Below are 24,915 nucleotides of genomic sequence, written 5' to 3' on the forward strand. Positions count from 1 at the left end.
TTTTTTTTCTCTGTCTAAGTGGGACTTGTTAAGCGGTAACTGTGATTTCAAAGCTCTGCTGCCTTTTTGCCTGGCGTAGGGTAGGAGGTCCGCAGCAGATGTTCTTTCATTTAGGAGAAAGATTTAACCATCTTTTGGCTATTAAAGGAGAGGCCCCCTCCTCTGGGAGGGGAAAGAATAAAGAAAGGGAAACCCAATTGTTATTCATTCATTCAACAAATGTTTATTGAGTGCCTGCTATGTGCCAAGAGCTGTTTGCAATTGTTAACAACAACAAAAAATGAAACAAATCTCAGCATTCATGGGGCTTACCTTCTGGTCGGGGGTGGAAGTGGAGGGTGGGCAGATGTGGTAAGGTACAGTATCTGCTATCATGGGCAAAGGAGAAAAGGCAAGTGAAAGGGAGGGGCGGGTTGGGAATTCAAGTCCTCCCACTAACTTTGGGGTAAAATTGGTCAGATGGTTGAAGAAACAGGCCCAGGTCAAGGCAGCCAGGTTAGCTGTGCTGGAGAAGACTGATAATGTGAAATTCCTTCAACTTGGGAGGGGAGGGGTCCAAGAGGTGACCCCGTGCCTGCTCTTCCAGGCTGTCACCCCTCTGCCACCCCTCTGACTAAGGCCAGGGTGGGTGATAACTTGGAAGCAGCCACAGCCTCAACAGTGGAGAGGCCAGTGGCAGGGCCTTGCTTAGCCTGGAACTCAGGGCAAAGAGAACATGGGCTGCTGATCCTGTCGTCCTTTACATGCCGTGTGTTCTGTTTACCATGTTTTTATCATAAACTTTTATTTTAAAATATTTTGTTGCAATACTATTTCTCCTGGTTTATTCACTTTTTGGCTAGATCTGCCCCTTAAATTTTGTGCCTGAGGTGCAGGCCTAGTTCTGTACTTCTGTAAAAATGTACTCATTCATGAAGGCGGGAGCAGGGCTGGACCCCCAAGTAGGAGAGTCCTACTGGAAGAATGAAGGGGACCTCCCAAGCCAGATAAAGGGACAAGGGGAGGAAGGACTTTAGGCCTGGGACTGGACCTTGAATTTCATGGCCAGAAGAAGCAAAATGCCCTTCTCTTTTAGACTCTGGGGAGCTGGGCTTTCCAAAGCATGAGAAAAAAACCTATAACAGTTGTTCTGGGGGACAATCAAGGAGGGGTGGCCCCTGCACTTTGGAGGCTTTGAGGGGCACACTGGGGTGATGGCAGATGGCTAACTACTCCCCTTCCAGTTCTGCAGCAAGGGGTTTACCACCTCAGTAATTAAGCTGAGAAGGTGCCGGAGGCCACTGGGAGATCTGAGAGTGAAGTGCGGAGCAGCTGGGGGACCAGGGCAAGGTTAAATGGCCATGACCAGCAGGTCTGCCCTGTTGGGGAGGAAGGGAAGAAGGAGGCCACCCAGTGCCTTCGCTCCATGGGCAAGGAGAGGGTAGCTCCTTGTTGCTATGTCTCCCCAGAGAGTGTGAGGCCCCTGAGGACAGGCCATGGGGAGCATAGAACAAAGGGAAGATTCCACAGGGTAAGACGGTACTGTAGACAAGTCTTGGCTCCCCAGATTTGAGGGAGGTGCCCAGGCTCAAAGCCAGTCTGTGTTCCTCTTGTTGCTTCCCCCTTCTCTCCAGTACCCTCAAACTCTAGGGCCTTCCGTGATCCATTCGCCTGCTCAGAAACTATTACTGAAAAAAATTCTGGGGGCCCTCCCTGGTGGTGCAACCAGTTAAAGCACCGCATTATGAAGCTCTCTGAAGCCACTATAGCACAAGTTTGATCCCCGGCCAAGGAACTGGTCCACATGGCGCAGCAGACCTCTCCCAACCCGCCCGCTGCTCCCCTCAGCAGTGTATTTCAGTAGATCTGCCTGTTCTGTTCCCCACTCTGTCTCTGGTGAATCCTCTCACCCATCACACCTCTGGCCTGTACCCCAGTTCTGTAAGCATAAATAAATAAATCTTTAAAAGAAAAAAAATTCTGGTGTTTAAGAACTTTCATGCTCTGGCTCCTAGGTCGCTTTCTAGGCTTATCTCTCCTTCATGTACTCTAGGTCAGAGCTGGGTGACTGTGACGGAGGGCCAGACGCTGAGGCTATTTGTGCTTCTAAATAAAACTTTATTGGGACACAGCACTCCCCTTTGTTCACCCTGGCTGCTTTCCAGACAATGGCAGACTGGGGTGCTTGCTACACAAGGCTGAAGTATTTACTGTCTGAAACTCTCCAGGAAAAGTTTGCTAACCCTCCTGTAGGTTACAGGGCAATGCAGCCACCCTCTCCCATACCAAGCAGAAGCAGAGATGCTCTGACTCCTGCTTGCTGCCCTGCCCCAGACTGGACTGCTCATTCTTCAAGGACTCAGCTGGAGTAGTATTTGCCCTGCACTGTCTGCTGGATTCTTACACAGTGTTGCTCGCCTTTCTTTACCGCTGTGGCACATTGTTGGGGTGGCCACGTCATTTATCAACTAAACGGTCCTGAGAATTAGGAGGGCACACACGATAATTACACCCACAAAAGTCTATCTGGGATGTCCCACAGACCGGGCCACAAGGTCACCCTACTCTTCGGCCTCACTTCATTCTGCCTTCTGTGGGTTCATGTTTACTCACGTGCGTCTCCAGCAGGCTGCAGGTCTAAGGGCAAGAACAGTGTGGGGTTGTTTTTTTTGACCCTCAGAATATTCTTATACTTTAGTTATTATCAATTCATGTTTGCTAACATGAAACAAGGAAGAACTCTGGTCCCAAAGGAAACAGAAGCAGTGTCTTTAAAAGTAGCAAATGGCAATAACCAAGGGTGGAGGCGCCATTATCCAAGTGGCGAGGAGGTGCTGTGGTCAGCGGTCAGCGGAGGCGGCCACGGTAGTGCTTGGGAGTGCCTGGTGCCTGCACAGGGGCAGCCCAGCCTTTCTGCTGCCCTGGCCCACCTGCAGCTCCCACCTGCAGCTCTGCCAATTCATCCTCCCAGCTGCTTTCCCTCCTGACAGCTCTCTGGGAGACTGGGGGGCTGGGCCCCAGTAGCATCAAAATGCCGGCCTCACAAAAGCTCAGGGGGTCAGGGTGGTCACGGCCTCCTGAGACTGCTGGACTTGAAAGGAGGGGACTCTGCTTCAAGGCGATAGTTTATTTTTGTGGTTTCTGAGCTGAGGCTGATCACTGGGTGATCAGAATTTAGATCTACATTTCCCTTCATAAAGCTCCAGCACATTCTATAGACTGAAGCTCACCAAAGTGTAAGATAGGAAACAGCAAGGGACTAAGATGACCCATTTAACATATTGATACTCTCCATCTGTTCTCTGCTAAACAGCCTGGGAGAGCTTTTTGAAGTGCAAATCTCTTTCTGTCCTCTCCCTCCCCCATCTCTCTTGTTTCTCAAAGTCTTTAACTGTGCTTAACTGGATTCCCAATTCCTCCTGAGATCAAAGCCAAAATCCTAGCTGTGGCCTAAAAGGCTGGGTATGGTTTCGCCTTGCCTACCTCTACCTCTTCTGCTTTATCTTTGCTCTTTGCTCTCCAGATACCCAGGCTTTGTCCTCTCAAACAACACATGCTTCTTTCTACCACAGGGCCTTTGCACAGCCACCACATCTCCCTGGAAGATGCTCTTTCTCCATCCACGTTTATCTGATAACAGCCTGCTTCGCTTTCACATCTTAATGCAAGAATTGCTTCCTCAGAGGCGCTACACTGAGCTCTTTTGTATATTGCATTTCTTAATTCCATTTAAGCACTAAATTCCATTTGCAATTCTATATTTGGTTGTGATTATTGGAAGAATGCTATATGCCTTATGTAGGCAGGAACCCAGGCTTATTTTGTTCACTCTCTAGTATTAGTAAGACTAAAAGTATTATCTGAACACTCATCCTTACCAACCTGAGTCAAAGACTGGGAAGGTGACCTCTGACCATCCTTTAATACCATAAATTAAAGTGATTGGAAATCCATTTAGGGATTAAGTTCCTCTTTTTTTCTCATATTCCACTCTCAGGTCTTTCTCCTTCTTCTCTGCTCAAAGCTTTAAGGACTAATTGCACAGAAGCCACATAATGGAGTCTGTCTAGGCTAAAGCACTTGTGAGTTCACAGGTCAAGCCAGGCAAGCGATATGGACAGGCCTGCAGCTGGGCAGATGGACAAGCAATGAAGTGGTCAAGGACTGAACCAAGACCAACCAATGGATCTTGGGTCCTCCATGCTGCTGTGCTCTGCCACTGTGGGCTCAAGAGAAGCAGAGGAGATTTGGGCCCTCCCCAGGTCTCTCCTTCCCTCCCTGCCTCCTTTCCTTCCCTCCCACACCCTCCAGGCCTCCGGCCTGGCCTGCCTTCCTCTTTCCCTCCTTCCCCTAGCTGCCGTGTTACTGTCCTTTTTGTGATAGACTTCTTGACCCACTACAAGGCAATCTGCTCAAGAACAGGGATTGGGCCTTCATTGTCTTTGAATTCTCTTGGTGTACGCCAACATATGATGAATATTTGAACTGCTGTTCTTGTGCTGAGGGCGCACAGTGTGGGAGAGCCTGCCGAGGGCAGAGAGCCAGAGAAGAGCTTCATGGTGGGAGAAAAGAGGGTGAGGAGCACCGTAGAGGCCATGGAGGCATTCTAGTCCCAATGGGTGCAGAAAGGGTCAGTTCTCTGGTCAGAAAAGGTGCTAAGGACTCAAAGCCCAGCCCACCCCTAGATTAGGAAGGCTTGAAGGCTTGAGGCTAAGCTCCTCTGAAGTGAAGAACCGGTGGACACACCAGCTCGGGTCTAAGAAAGACACATTCAGGGTCTCCATTCATTCACCCCACCCACCCAGCAGCCTCTGGGGCTGCAGCCTAGCCTGGGGTTAGACTGAGCAGAGGGGAGACAACAACAGCAATGCAGCTGCCTCCATATTGGCTCTGGGCCCGCTCTCTGTGAAGAAAGGTCTCTCCAGCGGCCAATAAATAATAGAAAGTGCAAGTGGCCTGAGGTAGAGACCTGGCCTCTGGGCCTCTGGCAAGACAGGGTGAGCAGCCTAAGGGTCAGGAGCACAGGGATTAATAACGCATCAATTTTAATGCAGGGAGAGGATTTTTTTCTGCTTCACAAACAGCAAAGTGAATGTTTGAGCATCCCGGCAGGGGGTTAATGAGGACTCTGATTAGTTATTCGGATTTCTCCACACTGCCTCAATCCTTCCTACTGGGGAGGAGGGCTGTAGGGAGGTGGGGGGCGTGGGGGGGGGGTGATGAGCCAGCACTCCAGCCAGCCAGAGCTCAGCCCGGCCAGGTTTCCCACTACACAAAACCCCCTTCCCTTCCCACAATCCTCTTCCCAGCACAAAGTGAATATTCTTTTCTCTTGGGGAAGGTTGCTGATCAGGAATAATCTGGTGCCCTGGGCTGGGGGACCATGGGGCATTCTGCTGGAAAATCTCTTCCAGAACAGGCTTGTTTCCCTGGAGTGCAGAGGGAAGGTGAGGCTGTCAGTGGCCCCGAGAAGTGGTTCTTTGGAGGGGTTGAAGCACAACCCTCTGGCCCATCTCCAGGTCAGTTACAGGCTCCCATATTCAGGGCACAAAAAGACAGGTAAAAGCATGTGGAGAAGCAGCATGCTCTCAGGAAGAGAAAGCGCCGGGCCATCTGGGCCTGAGCTCTGGGCTGTTCCCACTATGACCACGCAGATGGACCTCGGAACTAGGGCTCCCACTGCCCTGCCCACCCCCAGCTTCCAGCCTATCTGCTACAGCCCAGAACCCAGAGCCCATCCACACCCAGCACAGGACAATGCTATCACGGCAAAGGGAGCATTCCCTGGCCATTTTTTCAGCCCAGCCATCACTAAAGTCCCCAGAATGCCCAGAGGTTCTGGTATAGGGTGTGCCTGAATTGTAAATATAACATAATTTTAATTCGAATAGACACAGGTAGCTAGTAGCAGTAAGTTCTGGATCACACGGTGGGGCGGGCAGGATTCGCACCCAGGCATGTGTGCTTTTCCGTGGTGTTGCTGCAGAGGCGTTATCGAGCGCATGAAGAAACAGCATGATAAAGCAGTGGCATGCGATCGACAGGTCTATGGAGACTCATGTTGAACCCCCACAGGAGGACTAGGAGGATGCCTGGGCCACCTTGAGCGGTGCAGACACCCAGTCTCTGCCCTCAAGGTGCTGCCAATTCAGTTGAAAGACAAAATGAGTTCTAGAGTTCTAGCCAGCACAGCGGAGATTAGATGCAAAACTGAATGAGGGAGGATGTCACCCAGATACCCCAGCTGTGTCCCTCTTCCCAACTCAACCACGCCACCATGAAGTCCGTTACCTGCTGTGTTTGTCTCTCCTGCGTCCTGTATTCTGGATGAAAGGTGCCAGCGGGCACCCAGCAAGGAAACCTGGAGAAGCAGTCGGCTTCTCTTTTCTCTTCCACCCGCTTCTCCTAGTTTCTACTTTCCATGACCTGTTGACAGCTCTACCCAAATGTATTCTCTCTTCCCCTGCCCCCCAATCCCTGTGCCCCTCATTGCTCTGTGTTCTGCAGCCTGTTCGCCCTGCACCTCAGAGCCTGCTCCAACCACACAGCCTGAACTGTCATTCTCGGGAGCGCAAGACACTTCCTCACTCCTCTGTCCTCCCCTCTTCCAGCAAGCCCTTCCCTGCTCATCAACTTGGCCGGCTACCCATTCCCACATTCACTTCAGGACTCCCCCGAGGACGCTGTGCCTGAGTGAGTGTCCTCACCCCTCTGCTAGGCAGTAACTTCCACCTTCCCATCCATCAGCACACCTCTAATGGGACTGATCATATCGGATTGCAACTATTGGCAGTGGCGTGTGCAGCAGTGCTCCCTGAGGTCAGAGATGGCGGCTTTGTCATCCTGCGTGCAGGAGGCATGGGGCTGGCGCACAGCAGGAGGCGGAGGCAGGGTGCCAGCATGTCTGCACCAGCAGGGAGCTGAGATCTACAGCACCTCTTGCCCTTTCTTCCCCACCTTTCACACACACCCCTGTTCAGTGCAAAGACTTGCAAGGAAGGTCCTGGAAACATCCCTGATTTCACTGCCTAGTCTGCTTTCCAGAGGCACAGCAGGGTGACTCCCCAGAAGCTGGCACTCAGCATGAACCCCCACTGCTCTGAGCAACCCCGAAGCAGCCCGGCTCAGCCCCAGCCAGAGTGGGCTTGGGTCTGGACCTCCAAGCTCATGGCTTTACCAATACCCTGCTTTTGCCTCTGGCCTCCCCAGCAAGCCTTGTGCACCTCCAGGTTCTCTGCAAGGGCACCCCACTAACAGGAGAACCAGGAATACCCCCAGAAAGACTATTTCATCCCAGAGAACATTCTGTGCTGTGCCCAGGGCATCCTGATCACACCGTTCTTTCCTGCACACAGCACTTCCCACTTACAAAGCAAATCCTTCTGTACATTTTGTTTTGACCTCAGGACTCTCCTATGTGAGGAGGAGAAACAAGCCCCTGCTTCCCCATTTCCCCCATTTTCCAGATGAAGAAATAGTGGCTTAGAGAAATTAAGAAGTTGTGTACTATGGATAATCTAAATGACCAAAAAAAAAAAGAAAGTTTTTAAAAGTTAGAAAAAGACAGTAAGAGAGAAAAAATATTTAAAGGAAAAATTACCAAAATAACTAAACATAGTTCTGTCTAATCTGAAGTGCTGGATCCAAGATTCACATTCATATCTTTGATTCCCAGAGTTCCACATTCTGGGAGGCTGGTGATGTCAAGAGAGAAAAGGCTAGCAGCAGAAGACTAGGCTTAGATGACGTGCCAGCGAGCTTACCTGGGGTGGGGCTGTGCTCCACACTTATGAGATAGTGGGGCAGCACAGGAAGCTTGGAATGAGTGTCTGGGTCTGCAGACCGCCTTGAGCCTAGCAACACAAAGCCATCTGCTGTTTCCCGATGCCATCTTTAACTTTGTGCCATCATAAGGTACAGCCTTCTCTGCATCTCCAACTTCTGATACTCTATCCAGCCTTCATGCTACTTCCTGCATGAATCACTCCTGGATCTTCCCAGGCAGAAATGTTTGTTTCTGCCTTTGGGTTCTCATAGCCCTTTGTATACACCAGGATTATTATCATTGTCTCATTCTATCTAGGACACAGTGGTCATTTGTGCCTGCCTCTTCCATCCATCGTGTCTCAAGCAGGGACAATTCTTGTTCACCGCTGTATCACATGCAGTATCTGGAACTGTGCCTTGGGCAGAAAGGTGATCAACAAGTATTGGTTGGGTTGAATTTCATTGCTAATTGTATTTCTAAGGAGGGTTGCGTTTAACCCATGTCTTTCTAATAGGGAATGTGAGATCTTTTGTGCACATTTTCAAATCTGAGCTTCATGATAATTTAAAAACATGTGTTGAAAGAAGGAACATACACATAAGAAGCAATACAAAAGAGCAGCCTGAACCTCCTAGTATGCTGATAAAAGTATGTGAGGAAGACCAAAGACCGGAATAAACTGAAGTCTGAAAACACCTCCCCCTTCTCCACCCCAACTCTCATAGCCTTTCTCTTAAAAAGCAATACTTGAAGCAAAATGGAAAGAGGAAAAAAATAAGGGTTTGAGGCAGCTACAGCCTGGGGCAGACATATGAGGTTACCAGATGACAGAAGGAAAGCAAACGATTTAACTCCCACTTTGCTTTGTTTGCTTCAAGGACAACGATCATCAAACCAGAAAAATGATTTAAAAAGGTCCCAGGTTTGAGACAGGTGAGGAGATGGTAAATAAGTATCTATCACTTTAAGTCAAGGCTGCAGACACCAGCAAATCATATCTTAGAGTGTGGAAAGAACTTAAATACAGGATGGCAGGACCACTGGGAGTTCTCTGTGAACTGATGAAAACAAATATTTTTTTCAAAGATGAAAATATGTGAAAGTTGTCTGTAGTTCCAGATTCTGAAAACTCAAGAACAACAAGTCTGATATTAATTACTAACAAAAATGCTATGATGGATTATTTAGGAGAGAAACAAATGCAGTCAAAGTAATGTTATTGCCCTTTAAAAAAACAAAGGAAAAAACATCGAGTGTCTAGGTTAGAAGGCCAGGAAAACGCAGAGAAGCATCTTGGTTTCATCCAGATACTTGACAGACTTTTCCATGATATTCTTCTGGGTAGGCTGGAGAAGAGGGGTTGGGTGAGAGGGGTAGGTGAAGCTGGGGTCTTCCCCAGACAGATCAGTTAGTTGATTTCAGTCTGGAGAGAGGTCTTTCCTGTGAAGTAACCCACCTTTGTACTGCTGAACATTTTAATTCTTGATCTGCCTGACGTTACAGGCACATATGACAGACGCAGGAAGGGTCGGTTAATGTGTTGAAAGACAGAATTAAGATGAGTGAAGAGCTTGGGATGCAAGAATTATGAGCTGAAAGCAAGGAGAGGATGCGAAATGGAGAGGAATATAAATTTATACTGTTCGAGTAAAATGCAAACACTACCGGTGAGGGAGATGGCGCTTAAAAGCATGTCATATGAAAAAAAAAAAAAAAAAAGAGGAAATTTGACTGAAAATTCAATAGGTACCAAAGTTATGATGTAGCTGCCAAAAAATAAACAAACAAGTAGGTAATGTTAGGCTGCATTTCTCCAAGTCCAGGTGAAGGAGGCAAAGGGTCAAAACACTGGTGGGCTGTGCTACTTCATGAGAGGAGCATGATAAAGAGGGGCCACCTGGGGGAGGTTGGGAGGCCCAAGCAAGGAACATACCCACGGACCAGTAGGTCCAGCGAGTGGCATATGTGTGTCTTCAATAATTAACGAAGTTTTAGGCAGAGGAAGTATTGGTCTTAGACTGTGCTGTCCAGAGAACAAAACTAGGACAGAAAGATAGAAGTGACGGACAAATTTCCCCTTTTGTGAGTGCGGCACCAGATGGAGAGCTGCCTGCCCCCCAGTTATTAGGAAGAGAAGGAACGGCTGTGGAGTGGGGAGACCTTCACAACATGGCGGGTCAAACCAGTTGACCTCCAAGCCCCCTTCCAGTTCTAGGACATTACGAGGCCCATGACTGGGGAAGACGTTTTTGATTGGGGCCAAGCCTCTCCAGAGTCCTTTGAACACATCACAGAGGTCGCCATCTCCTTCGCCCGACTAATAAATCTGGCCCTGTATTCTGGGAACTGCTCTTGGGAGAGATCACAGTGGTCATGACATGTGGCATTTGGAAAAGAGCCAACTTTTCCCCTTGTGCTTCTCACAGAGATCTCCCTCCCCTGTGAGGAATGTGGCTCCTGCTTAACCTTCCCCTGGGGCACAGCAGGACTGGGCAGAGGTGGGAAAGGAGCAAAGGTGTGACTGCCCTCCCCGTGGGGCTGGGGAGGCAGCCAGCTGGGCCAGAGAAGCTGGCCAGGCCCAGTCTGGGTATAAGCCAGACTGCTGGTCACCATGGCCAGGGCATGAGCCTGGAGCTGACAGTGGTTCAGGAGGGAGTAGTGGGAATGAGTGAGAGGCCACATAAAAGGAAAGCCAACCCATTAGCCAGTCTCCACACACTCAACACCCTCAGATAAGTTAAGTGCCTCTGGGGGAGTCTTGTGCCCAGCCATCTCTGTGTCTTGGCTCGCACTGCTTCCTCTTCCTAGGTGTTTTCCCTTTCCTCCAGGTGTGCCTCACCCTGCAAGCCGGGATCACTAGTGGTCCGGTCTTAGTACCTGAATAGAAGACACTTCCATTGGCAGCTCTCGTCCTGTTCTACCTTGAACTGTGTGCTGTATTTGGGTCCGATGTGTTCCCTTCACTAAGGGGCAAGCCCCTGGAGGACAGAAAAAGTTTCTTTGAATATCAAGTCTGGCACATGAGTGGGACTGGGCAGAGGTGGGAAAGGACGGTGATGGTAGCAGGTACAACGCAGAACTGAGTCAGAGCTGCAGTCCAGGCTTGGAAATCAGCTCCTTGAGAGTTCACGTTCCTAAAGAGTAGGATGAGAATAGCAGCAGGTCCTTAAACTCCCTTCAGGTTTATGAACACTTATGATTTTGTGCAAAATGTTTTAGGGCATTTCTCCCTTTATTATTAATGTAAATTCCTGTTCATCTTATGGTCTGCTTTCATTTCTGGATCTCTTTCTGCTGTTTCACTCTTCACCCACCCATCCATCCATCCATCCATCCAAACCGCCACCACCCCTCCACTACCCAAGCATCCTCACTTCCAACCGACATTTACTGGCTATCTTCTTCAGGCTAGGTCACCAACAAGGCTAAGATGTATTCGTCACACATGAGGAGGGCACAGTTATGTCAAGGGACTCAGCCACACAAAGAATGAAACAAACACAAGATGGTAGTGCTAGGCCAGCAGCAAGCGTTAAGTGTGCTGGGACCAGAGGGGAGTGGTGGAGACAAGGATGCTGATTAAAACACCAAAGCCACCCTCTCAGCCCTGACTGTGACCCCATGCCTTGGGTCTTTTATCTTGGCCAATTCTTCCAGTACACTATTGATGAGAAAGATAGGATTTGTGTGGAGCAGAAGTAGGGGGCAGAGCGGCCTGACCTCAGGGGCCACAGAGCCTGTGGTTTGACCTAGACTGAGCCCCAGACTGCTCCAAAGCCCCACTGGGGTCTCTAAGGTCCAGAGTCTGCATTTTCCAGCTGCTCACCTCTCCCTGCCCCCACAGCGGCAGCACACTCGGCAAGTCATTTATTCCTCCATAACATTTGCTCGAAGGAACGTTACCGCTGAATTATAGCTGGGACCATTATCTCACAATAACTGTCTGGGAAATGTTAATGTTAATGCATGGATCATGCAGAATGCCACATTAGGGGTTTTATGGTGGACATAACATTTTTATGAACTTTTTCTCTGGTAGCATCAGCCTTTGATGGAAAGACAAGGAAAAAGAAAGAAAGAAAGAAAGAAAGATAGAGAGGGAAGACAGCAAGGCAGCCCCGGGAGAAGGGTTCCTGAGAGCCAAGAGCCCTGGACAGCACCTGAGGCCAAGCCCCAGCCTGCCATCTACCCCCGGAAAGGCTCCCTGGCCACGATCCAGTGGGTGGAATATCTTTAGCCTTAGGTATTTGCGAGTGGGGAGTAACCCGCCAAATTGGCAACTGTTGGGAGACAGCGTCTACTGGGTAGACCCATAAAACTTTCAGCCACCTGCTGCCTGGCAGGCATTCATTGCCAAGGGGGCCGAGGGAGGGGTGCGCAAGGGTATGGGGGGCTTAGCAGGGTGGACACTGTACCTCCTGGTGAGGGGCAGGGGTCCCTGGCAAAATGGCTTTGGGGCCTCACCTTGGGGAGCGATGGCTAATGGCTTAAGGAGATTTTAATTTCTGCCATTAAAAGAAAAAAAGGAAAAACACAATCTTGGGAATGGCAGTATTTTACACCTGGCTTTTAGAAAGGACTAATAAAGGAAAGTAGTGTTTAGCATTTTATATCCTTACTCAAAAATAACGATCTTTGGTTCTCATCTCCGACATATTTTAAGTGAGCTTGTGTCTCCTACCTCCAGAATATTCTTTCAGGAGGCTGAATTTATAGCTCTGCTCTTTACCTGCCCTGGGCTCCAATTTAAGTCTCATAACCACTGCATTACGGTCAGTTTGCCTCTTCTCCCCCCTCCTCTCCACCTCTGCCGTCGCCCCAGTGCGGTTACTGCATGCAGTCTTTCTTCCAGACAGAGTGCTGGTCAGCTCCTGACCCTGTGAGACACCTAACCCTGGACCATGCAGAATGTCACATTTCTTTGAACACAGCGCTCCGGGGGGGCTGGGTGGCGGTGCTGTCCAGTGGCCCCCTCGCGGGTGGTGCCAAATCGCAGCTTAGGGAGCCTCCCAGAGTGGTCCCTGCTCAGACCTCGCATGCCTCAGACTTGGGCAGGTGGAAGATGGGAACCTGTAGGGGGCTGCGAGACCTCTGAGGCTGGAAGGGGTGCAGGAGGCTGGCCCTCTTTGAGAACACAATTAGGGGCTTGCTGGGTGAACCCGACACATCACCACGGCTTGGGAGAAAGAGCCTACACCCTTAGTCCCAAAGTCCAGGCCTTAGTTCTATAATAGTGGTGGGGTGGGAGAAACCCAGGTCACTGGACCCCCAGAAGTTGCCTTTCCCCTGTACACAATGAAGGCCAGAGGGGCAACTGCTGAGCCCTAACCACTCTGGAAACCGTGATCCCATCATCTGCCCAGACCATTTGGGGTTGTTCAGGTGGGGTTAGGCCTCTGGCCCATCTTGAGTGTCACAGGCATGGGGCCAGAGGGGATAAACACAGATTTTGCCACTTTCTAGCTTAGAGACTTGAACAGATTTTATAAACTCTTCTAGTTTTTGTTTCCCTGCGTGTAAAAAAGAAACCCTGGTGCTGACCCTGTCGGGGTTCCTTGGAGTTATTGGGCCACGAAGTTGCACCCAGCGGCTTCCTTTTGTAATCAGTTTGACTTATGTGTTCTGCCTGACCACCCACACTTGGAGGGAAGCGCTATGAGGGCAGGAATCTTGGTCTGTTTTCACAAGTACCTCTGATACCTAGGTCAGTTCTTGGCACATAGTAGGCCTTCAGTCAATATTGAATGAATGAGTAAATACCAGTGGTAGGTAAACATTAGTTCTTTGGTCTCCCCCTCCGCACCCTAGCACACAGACTCCTGAGTTTCTGCCCCAAAGTTCGCCAGGGAAGAATAGTCCCCAGATTGATGGGGCTTTTCAAGTCTCTTGACGTAAAATTCCTGTTTAAGGGATGGTTAATGCATTTACAACCTGAGATACAAAAGGAGTTTGCACAAGTCTCACTTCTGTTCCTTCCAGGACTAAAAGCAGGTGCACCTGGACCAGGCAGCAGGCCTGAAGCCTCTCCTTTCCAAACACCCCTCCCCGCCCTCCCTAGACCTCTCCCCTCCTCCTGCCACACGCTCTCTCCTGGGGACCCCCTGCCATATGTTCCATTCCAGCTCTAAACTGCGTGCTAATTGTTCTGAATGAACAGCTCCAGCTGGAAAAGCAGGCAGGCCGTTTACAGACCTTAAGATAACACCCAGCTTCCCGTAAGTGAGGGGGTTTCCAGGGAAGGGGAATGGAAAGTCTTCTTTTCGGGGCCAGAGCTGGGCGAGACAGGCCCCTGGGGCTAGAGCTGCCATCTGGGGCATGGACTTTTTTTGGGGTCTACTCAAGTGGGCCCATTTCACAGCCGCCGCACCAAAGCCGCTTCTCTGTGAAGCCCGGGTCCTTCATGTACAGAAGCAGCAGTGTCTTTTGCCACGTGGGAGCCTAGCGACATTCCTGCATTTTCTGAGACATCTGTTGGGATTGGTCTAGCGGAAGCCCCTGGTTCAGTTAGCTCTCACTCATCTACAGGGATTGCTGGGAAGGGAGAGTTGATGAAAGGGAAACATCCCTCTACCTGCCCTGCCATGCTGGGCCACCTGCCTTGCCTGACTGTTGCTCTTGTCCTTTGGAGGCATAGCGGGTATCTTCTTCTGTGTCGTCGGCCCTTATGAGGAAGCCCAGTTTTTTCCACACTGCTGTGATGCTGATTCAGCTTTGTCTGCCATCTCTGTCAAGGGCCCCAAAGCAGAGAGACATCTCTGAGTGCTGCGGAGAAGCCTGGAGGCTGGAAGAAGTCCTACAGGCTGTGGAGCTGGGGCTGGGCGTGTGGCTTCAACACACGCAGATCCGGACCAGCCCTGGCCCTGGACAACAAGGGCTTACCATGCACGCTGCATCCTCCGTTGTGCTTGGGCCTGCCTGGAGCAGAGGCAGCTGGGACCGAAGCTTGGAGACAAGCCCCAGGGCCAGCTCTGCCACATGTAGTTGTTGGGGCCCAGGCACGTGACTGAGTCTGCAGCTCTGCTTGCTCGCTATTAAAGTGATGATGTCCTAATGCTTGCTCTGCCTACCCCTTGGGGTGGGTTGAGGATCACCAGAGAAGTAAATGTGAAAAGGTTATGACAACTTGAAGAGCAGAATTCAAACATAAGGGAGTGAGGCTTTGCTTATTTCCAGGGCTGGGGTCAAGGTTTTGGCACAGCTGTTATATGAACCTCCTGCTGGCTGTCAGTACCTAGTAGAGAAGCAGCCAGGGAATCAGAGCTCTTCTAGAGGCTGGCACTGATGAGGCCTGACCTCTGAGCTCACCTACCTGTCTGGGGGATAGAAAGTTACCAAAGAAGTTTCAGTTTAACGAACAGAGCAGCAAGTGAGCTAGGACAAAGACCCCCAGGTAGGTGGGGGCACTGGGGATCCAGCTGAGGTTTCAGGTTGGAGCTGGCCCACCACTCCCTTCCAGAGGCTTCTGCTGCCTCTGAGGTTCCTCACAACCTGGACATTCCCTCACTTATGTGGCCCACCTGGGAAAAGAGGTGGAGATGGCAGGGAAAAGGGTATGGAGGCTCCCGTGGAGGAGGCATCTAGCCAGAAGAGAAAAAGCCAGGGGTTCCGGGTCTGTCTGCCCAGAAGGCCCACCAGGGAGCAGGGCCTGCCTGACTCTGGGCTATATATGAGACTGAGTTCCCAGCAAGGCTGAGCTGGACACAGTCTTGATCGTGGAGGGCTTGACCCAAACCTCTGGATCCCATGCCCCCTCACCCCCACCCCAGCAGACCACCTTTCCAGGCAGCAGCTTTCCTCCCTGGAAAGCTCTGGGTCCAGTCACAGGTACTGGCCACAGGCAGTGGTTGAGGGTGGTGAGCGGGGGGCTTCGCAGGTAGAGAATTACCATATCAGCATCAGAAGGAAGTGTGAAGAGCAGACTTCCGGTCAGACATGGCCTCAGTTACTCACTGAGTTGCCAGGGTCTGGGGTAGCTCAGGACCAGAGAGTTGGCTCAGGAATTCTCCACCTCCACAGGCCCAGCTTCTGAGAGCTGAAGGTGGCCCCTCAATGTGTGCCGTCTACACTTTCTCTTCTTTACCTGCCATTCCTTGGCTCCCTCTTCTGTTAGTAAAAAGCCTATGTATCCTTCAAGGTTCAGTTCAGATGTCACCTTCTCTGTGACGCCTCCCTGGGTCTCCCCCAGACAGCATAGCCACCCCCTACTGGGGATTCTCCAGGCGGGCGGTTAGCTGTCCCAGCTGCCAGGACCGTCCTCAGCACAGCCAGGGAGCACCGGCCCTGGACAGCTTGCAGGGGTGAGGCCCACCCAGCCTGGGCCCTCTAGCAGTACTAGGTGCAACTTCCTGCACACAGTAGGTACGCACATTTTCCTGCACACAGTAGGTACGCACACAGTAGGTACGCACATTTTCCTGCACACAGTAGGTACACATGCTTGGCCTGGTCTCAGTGTATTCATGAAGCTAACGAACATCCAGAGAGGAAGATATCTGGGCCTCCTGAAGGCTGCTGGGAGCAAATACTCCTGCCTTCCTCACCCACTCCTGTCTGTTGCTCAAGCAGAGTCCACCAAACCCAAACTTAATTTTTTTTTTAATCAACAGTGAAACAATAGATGATCTTTTGACATTTCTAGGGCTGTTTGGGAGGAGGAAAGATAATATGTAATAAATTCATATACTTCTCTGTGTTTCTTGGCTCTGGCAGCTATATTTCCATCTCTTTATGCAGGAGTCCTGGGGAGCTGAAATCCTCGATAATGCCAAACAATTCAACACTTTATTCTCTCTTTGCTCTGTGTGCACCACAAAAAAATATCGACTTTATGCTGCCAGCTGTAGGAAGTAAAATCAGATGCCACATTCCTTCTGGCATGCAGACGTCAGTCCTGCTTGGGAGGCTCTGGCCCCACCCAAGTGTCTTAGGGAAGGAAAATGCAGGACCCTGTGTTGATCTACCCAAGGTGAAGGCCAGCCTGGCCCCAGCTGTGGGGGGAAGGGGCACGGGCTACAAGAGATTGTACCTCTGGGGTGTCTAGGATGGGCGGAGCCTTTTTCTCTCTGTCCCCACTGCCATGCCTCCACTGTCCCTGCCCAGATAGGGGGGTCGCCAGTGTCTCGTCTGAGCTCCAAACAAAGGCTTCCTGAGCCAGTGCCAGCCCAGGACCCTGGAGGGTAGCAGAGCAGGCTGGCGCCTTCAAACTCAGATTCTGTGTTTCAGTACATTCAGCCTAGGGCTAAAATAAGCATTTATATCCAGCATCTTCATCTCCTGGAGACCGGACGGAGGGCGAGACTCGCCCAGCTACATGCTGCCATCTGCTAGAGCCCGACAACGCCCGCCCTAGGTCAGAAATGTGCCGATTTGTCCAACCATCCTTCTCATCCTCTGACCAGTATTAAATGCCTGCTGTATGTCAGTTACTGAGCAGGGATGTGTTCCTTGAGTCTAGAGAGCATGGCTTTCAGGCTTCCCTATAAAGACAATGTGTGGGGCTTTGCTTATCAGCTCTGGTAGGTTCGATCAGCATAAAGGATGTCTGGAGTCAGCGGGCATTTACAGCTCCCCTTCTCTGCAACCATGCTCTCCACACACACGTACTCACTCACTCACTCACCGCCCACCTCCCCTGCAGCCATCCTAAATCACAGTGAACACCAGACACAGCTCTGGACATTAAGGTGCCAGCCCCTCCTTTTCATATAATAATAGTTAAGAATGTGGGCTGAGGAGTCTAAATGCCAGGAATTGAATCTTGGGTCCACTACCAGCTGGCTGAGAGACTGAAGCAACTTGCTTAACCTCCCTGTGCCTTCAATGGCCTTGGGTAAACGGGGACAGCAGTAACAACAGGTCCAGATAGGGTTCAGCAAGATGATACCTGCCACGTGTATAGCACAATGCTCAGCATACAGCATTCACAAACTGCTAGCTGCTGATGCTATTTTAATTTTATTTTTGGTCTGATAGGGAACAGCCAGAAGAGGGCTAAGGAGGTGGAAATAGAGACAGTTGCTGCCTCAGGCTCAGCTAGTTTAGCTCCTTTCCAGAGTTTCCAAAGATGTCATTCCAAAATCGGGGGTCGGCCCCTCCTTTTTAGCCCCTTCTCGTCCCCACAAGACGCTGCTGCTGCTGCTGGAGACCTTTAGTCACAATGCACAGTTGCAAGATCTCTCCTTCCCCCTCCCCTGGAGAGAGTCCAGGGGTGACCCCAGCCCTGGGTCATCAGACCAGGGGTGATGGCACACCAGCCGCTTATGGAGAGGACAGCCACCGTGTCCCAGCCCAGGCCCCTCTCCCAGCCCCCGCACAGAGGGTGGGGAAGAGCAGGAGAGCATCTCTGACACCAGTGGGGCGCAGGGAAAACCCCAAGCAACTGTGGGTCCCTCTGGGTTTCTCAGCAGCTTTGGGGGAACCTCTTGGTCCTGCCAGGCCCCAAACCTGAACTTGGGAAGAGGAAAGCAGAAGGGAGGAAGTGAGGGGATCCAGGCAACTGACCCCCAGGTTCCTCCCTCTTACCTGCTCCAGGTGGGAGAGTAGGAGACCCTCAGGCCAAGAGCGTGGGACCTCCACTTGTGCCATCTGTGTGCACTTACCCATCTTTCATTTCTCCCAACAGCCCTTTGAGGTAAATATCTAATTAGCCCCATTCGGAGATGCTAAATGACTTGCCCAAGGTCAGGAGCATGTGGTGCTACCTGTATTCGAACCCACCTATCCTGACCCTAGTCAAGCACGCTTTCTCTCTACCACCACCCAACCCCCCACCCCCGTCCTCTACCTGACCTCAGCAGTCAGTTCTCTACTTCACTGGCTCCCGTCCAGTGCCCAGAGTGACACACACACACACACACACACACACATACACCTGTCGCTGGGCTTAGCAGCAGCCCTATGGAAACCTGACAGTGTTTCTTGGATTTTCTAATATAATCGATGCTCAGGTCAGGTCTATGAAAAGGAAGAAAGGGGCAGCTTACATGGCTTGAGGAAAGCTTGGGACTAAGTCAAAAGAGCCCTGATCTGAGCCCACGTTTTGACCTCTTCTGCCAGCCTCGCATTCGTCCACTCCCTATACATGGCTAAGGACCATTTCCGGAGCTCAGACCCCTGGAACCTGGCAGGCCCTCCTAAATGTTCCAGGGCTCTGTGGAACTCAGGGAAGGAGGCACTGAGTCCTTTTTATCCACCCAGAGCCAGTGACAGCCCCCTAGCTATGGCTTCTGCGCTTCTGCCATTGGCTTTAAAACGAGGCTTCCATTCATCCGGGGCTTGAGACAGTGGACTGGGCAGCCCGGGTGTGCAGGGAGCCGGCAGCAGCGTCCCCACGATCTGTGGGGACTCAATCCACTGAGTCCACCACACACCACACGTCTCTCCCACCAGGACACTCGCGCAAGGTGGCCCCCAAGGCTGGGCTTGTCCCGACCTCCCTTTGGCCAGCTGTGTGGGGCCTGTCAGCACCTCCAGAGCCCGGGAGCACCTCTGTTTCCTTAACACCACCTCTGAGCTTAGGGACACTAAGCTCACACTCTCTTCAGCTGTGACAGTCAGACTAGCTCAACCGCTGCTCCCCAGCCACCATGGCTGTTGGTTGGTCTCCCCAAGCTTCAAAGCCCTCTTTTCCCCCACCAGCCCAGTCAGAGCCAACAATTACATGCAGATTGGCTACTCTCTGTGACAGTTTCCATGATGTCACAGAGCAGCAAGAATGCAGGTGCTTCAGGCTGTTTGTTTTCAGAGGGGTTAAGGTTTGTTCTCAGAGGACTATAAGAATATGGCAATGAGCTTTTCCTCTGTGAGGAGGGAAAGATGAGGTTTTTAAAAGGGCACACACATCTCAGGGATGAAAGGAAGCTGGGTGAGCACAGAGGGGGAAAAAGGGGAGGGACATGGAAGAGAGTGTTTCTGACAGAGGATATAACATTTTCAAGGGGAGGAAATAGCAGAAAAAGAGAGAAATTTATATTTATGATGAAGGTGAGGTAGTGGAGGTCAGATTATGGAGGGTTCCCTGAGATGAGTTCAATAGCTTGGCCTTTGCCTTGCCAGGAACAGCAGATTATTTTTTGAATGCAAAGACCTCATTTACAGAGATTCTCCTTAAATGTCAGCTCCTCCAGGAAGCCTTCTCTGACTCCTCCAGAATAAAGCACTTTCCTATCTGTGCTTGCTGAAAGCTGAGTGTGACCTTTCTTTTTAAAACTTATTTTTTTTTAAAGATTTATTTATTTGTACATACAGAACTGGGGTACAGGCCAGAGGTGCAGGGGCGGTGAGAGGCTTCACCAGAGACAGAGTGGGGAGCAGAACAGGCAGATCGACGAAGTACACTGCCGAGGGGAGCAGTGGGCGGGTCAGGAGAGGTCTGCCACGCCATGTGGTCACCTCCGGGGCAGGCGGGAATCGAACTCATGCGGAAGTGGCTTTAGCTTCTCAGTGCTGTGCTTTAACCCACTGCACCAACAGGGAGCGCCCGAGTGTGACCTTGCTTACAGCTCCGACTGTTTGCTCAGATGGCTCCTTGTACCACGAGGCTAGCGATTAAGAAGAGTTCTCTATTCAATTTTACATCCCTAGGAACTAGCAGAAGGCCTAACAAACTCAGGGGCTTCCTAAATATTTTATGGATGAAAATGACAGTAAGTTAGTTAAATGACCTACTCATTCCCTGCTCTCTGCCTCTATTCGGAATCCTCAGTGTAAATAATAAATATCGATTTATGGCAGTATTTATATTTCCTCACCTATGTAATAGGAATAATAACACTCAAAGGATTGTTGTGACTAGATGATATACATGAAAGCTGAAGACACAGCTCAGCACATACTAAGTCCTCTAAATGTCAGTCTCCTTTCTCCAATCAATTCATATCCATGAGTCACCTACTATGTGTCAGACACCTTTCAGGGCACTAGGCTCACAGCGGTAAATAAAGCAAAGACTTTGTTTCATAAGACTGACTCTAGGGCCCTCCCTGGTAGTGCAAGCGGTTAAAGCACAGCACTATCAAGCTATCCACAGCCACAGCAGCATGAGCTCCCTGGCCAGGGCGCTGACCCACATGGTGCAGCACACTGCTCCTCTTGCCTATGGCTCCCCTCAGCAGTGCATTTCAGTATCTGCTCTTCTGCTGCCTACTCTGTCTCTGGTGAATCCTCTCATCCCACCGCACACCTCTGGACCTCTGGGCTACACCCCAGTTCTTGTATGCATAAATAAATAAATCTTTTTTAAAAAGTGCATATTGTAGATAATGAACATATAAATGCATAGTATGCCAGGCAGAGAAAAGAACCACGGAGAAAAACAGACTAGAACAAAGGGACAGAGTGCCAGGAATTGGGGTGGAGGGTGCTGTTCTGCATAAGGGGCCAGGAAACTCACTGAGCAGGTTGCAGTTGAGTAGAGACCTGCGGGTGGCTGAAGAGGTTGTGCATTGCAGAAATAGCTAGGCGGCTGGTGTGGCCGGAGCCGGAGACAGAGCAGGGATGGCCAGTGTCTGGATCAGGTGGGGCCAGGGGAGCCTGAAATCCTGCTCTGAGTGAAACGGGAAGTCGTGGGAGAATTCTGATCAGAGCAATGGCGTGACTGGGTTATCATTTTAGAGGGAGACCTTGGCTGCCCAATTGAACACAGACTGGAAAGGAAAAGAATGGAAGCAGGTTCAGAGGTTAAGAGGCTATCGAAGTAATTCAGGCGAGAGATGACAGAGACTAGACCCGGGTAGGGGCAGTCACGAGAAGTATGGCTGGGTGAGACTTCTCAACTCACAGAATCAGCTGTGAAAGAAAGGAGCCAGGATGACACAGACCTTGGCCGGAGCAAGTGGAAGAAGGCCATTGGGCTTTACAGAGACAAAAGGGCTGCCTTCTATGAGCTCACTTTGCAAAGAGCAAGTGGGCGGGGTGAGAGAATAGTCTCCCGGAGTTTATGCACATATCCGGTGGGGGAGATGCATAGAAGGTAATGATTCTAACAGTTGGTACCAGTGAGGCAATGACTGTAATAATGGAGGGCAGGAGGGAAGAAGAGGAGATAGCAACCTATGAAAGAAATCAAAGCAGCCGAAGAGGTTATGGGTGGTCAGGAAGGGGCGCAGTGGGTTGGTTCAGGCACTGAGATGCCCTCTCTGAAAGCCTCCTTCTTGCCACATCCCCTGACCTGTCTCAGACCTCACTTCCCTTTGACTCATTATCACCCTGACACGGGGCTCTCCCCTACTGTGTGCTCACTGCCCTACAGCTTCCTGGTGCTGCTCTCTTCGCCCGTTGGCCCAGTTAACTGTGAACGCTTCCTCCAAACACAGGCATCTACCAAAGGCCACCTGGAGCTCCCGCAATGCTCTCTGGCTCTTAGACTGGCATACACTGCACAGGTGCCCAGGCATGCATGCAAACACAGGCAGGCACACACACAGACATGCAAACACATCTGTGTGCACACTCATGGAGCTGAGCTGTGAGATCGCTCATCTCTCAAATCCACATGTCGCAAGGACTTTCATCTCAACTGGATGTTTCCTTTAGATATCCAGTGGTTACCTCGTGTTCATACCTTTTCCCTCCTTCAGGTTTCTATGCTGCTCTGCTCATTTCTGTGAATGGCGATGTGACTGTCCCAACACTCTGGAGTCAAGTCCCAGCTGCCCAGAAAATCTAGCTCCTTGTATCTCATGATTGAATTCCCTCTAGCTTCTTGGCTGGTCACTGCTCCCAAAGGTTACTGCCAGGTGGATCTGATTAAAGCTTGACTTTTAATATTCTACTTCAATGTTCAAAAACTCCAAGTAGGTTCTCTTGCCTAGCAAGCCAGCGTCCACTTCCTCAGCCTGGTGTTTACGTCTCTCTCTAATCATGTGTCACTCTTCATGCTTACTGGATCCCGATATGCCAGCTAAGGCTGGTGGTGGAGGAAGATTACAATCACTGGGCACCTATTACGTGCCATTTGTTATTTCCTCTGCTGGCTGGAGGTTGCCATAGGATGCAGATAAAGAAACTACTCTTAGAAAGAGCACCATTTTGGAAGTCACAGAGCGAGCGGCACCCAGGACTGGCGCTCAAGCCTTTTTTGCTTAGAAGCCCATAAACCCTTTCCATCAGTCCTCACCATTTGCTACACACAGTAATATTTCCATGAGCTGGCTCATGGTTTTCTGATTATTCATGACATCCTGCTGTGTGACCTCTCCACCTGCCCCACCTTCTCCCTGACCCCCACCTACCCTGAATCCTTTATCGTCCAGTTCTTCCATTTCTTTCTCCACCAACCCTGGCTTCTTCCAGCATAAGTTGGTTCTATTTTTGCCCCTCTCTTCTGTCCACTAGTGAGAGACTGTCTTCCAGGGTGATTGCAAGCTCCGTAAAAACAGGAGCCTGGTCAGACTGACCCACAGTTCCATTAGACGCCAAAGGAGAGAGTACATAAATACTGTGGAGATGAAACTATGGCTGCAACAAAGATATTCCCAAAAACCTCAATCAAAATCATCTGTACCATAGTTCCATGTGTTAATTTCCTCTCGTGAACAGGAAAATAAACGTCTGAAGACAGGCTATTTAGGATATCAAGGTTAAGTAGGATATCAATGTTAGAAAAATTCATTATTTAAGAAAAATATTATTACAACCTCAGTGGCAGTGAACTACAGAGTTCAGCTTAAGAGACGATTTCCTTCCTAAGACACAGTTTTCCATTTTTGAAATATTCTGAAACATTCTGATTTTTTTTCCATCAGCGTCTGGGAAAATGAAATCAAAGGTAATATCTACAGCTATTTTGGAGACATTTGAGAAGAAGCTAGAGGGAAAAGGAAGAGGCTGTTTCCCTGCAGGGCTAGTGCCTGTGTGTGTGCGTGTGTGTGCGTGTGTGTGTGTGTGTGTGAGAGAGAGAGAGAGACAGAGAGAGAGACAACCAGCCCAGCAACAACTAACTTCGCAGGAAGCTGACCATTGTTGAGGACTGATTCTTCCCAAAGCTTGAAAGATGTGCAAAAAAGACAAGCATCCCAGACCTAAGACCAGAGGCATTAGCCCAGGAGGCGGGGCCGAATGAGCAAATAAACTACTGAGAAAGGAAGACCCTTCCCAAGAAAGGGATTCAAGTAACACCGAACACTTGGTGAACCTCTCGGGGACAGTCTCTCTCCATTTCTCCAAGTTGCCTTTGAAAGATCTTCACCGAGAGAAATGAAAGGGAGGGAGAACACACCACCTTTCTACATCCAATATCTGGTATTGGCCTGAAAAGAATTTAAGTTTGTTTTCGTGATTAGTCAATAAAAAGCATATGGCAAAGAAGATAAAGAATTTAAGCAGCACGAAAATAATATCTACGTAAAACTAAGAGTTTCTCCTATTTTTTAAAGATTTATTTATTTTATTCATATAGAACTGGGGTATAAGCCAGAGAAGAAGGAGTGGTGAGAGGCTTCACCAGAGTCAGAGTGGGGAGCAGAACAGGAAGACTGAGGAAGTACACTGCTGAGGGGATCAGCGGGTGGGTTGGCAGAGGTCTGCTACACCATGTGGGTCACCTTCGGGGCTGGGGATCGAACTTGCACTGAAGTGGCTGCGGCTGGCTTACAGTGCTGTGTCCTAACCTGCTTTGCCACCAGGAAGGGCCCTCTCCTATTTTTAAACTAAATCCCCATTCCTCTACCAACAGCTGTTAACATTTTTATCCTATCCCCAAGGGATCATCTAAGCACAGACAAACAGGTATTTTTTATTTACTTAAGTGGTGATGTGCTCGACAACACTGCTCTGCATTGTACTTTTTCCAGTTGGTTCTGGCCTGCACATAAGCTTCGGTGGCCCCCTGGGACATCTACCTCCCCATCACACCCTCCATCCATCCCACAGTCTGGGCTGTGGCTCTCTGGGACCTCTTCCCCCACTTCTGTGTTCCACATGCTCATCAAGGGTTGACAGTGCCCCCCCCCAACCCCCCCCCCCGACTAACCTCCCCGAGTTATGGCAGGCTGGAGGCATCCGGACGCATCTTTTATTATTTCATCGTCTTTCCAGATCGCTGGCAGCGCGCCCCGGGGCGGGAGGGGGCGGGCTTTTAGTTAGATGTCCGGGGGGACGGCCACTTCGGCCTGCGGACGAGGCTGGACAAGGTGCCCCTGGATGCGTGAATCGCGGAGCTGTCCGGCCGC

General features: G+C 50.4%; 1 protein-coding gene across 5 annotated transcripts in view; it reads right to left on the minus strand.

Moving 5' to 3' along the window:
• The window catches only part of PKNOX2 (PBX/knotted 1 homeobox 2), a 253,357-nt gene that overhangs the window by 103,711 nt on the left and 124,731 nt on the right, over positions 1 to 24,915 (minus strand). The window contains exon 1 of one of the 5 annotated variants that reach the window (XM_004689128.2): positions 6,271 to 6,446. The exons of the other annotated variants lie outside the window; for them this stretch is intronic. The gene's annotated coding sequence lies outside the window, so the exon portion shown is untranslated. Of the gene's footprint in view, positions 1 to 6,270; positions 6,447 to 24,915 lie in introns of those variants that run through there. 5 annotated transcript variants of the gene reach the window in all.

Source organism: Condylura cristata, unplaced genomic scaffold (assembly GCF_000260355.1).
Source record: "Condylura cristata isolate star-nosed mole 26May11 unplaced genomic scaffold, ConCri1.0 scaffold00025, whole genome shotgun sequence".
NCBI classification, from domain to species: Eukaryota; Metazoa; Chordata; class Mammalia; order Eulipotyphla; family Talpidae; genus Condylura; species Condylura cristata.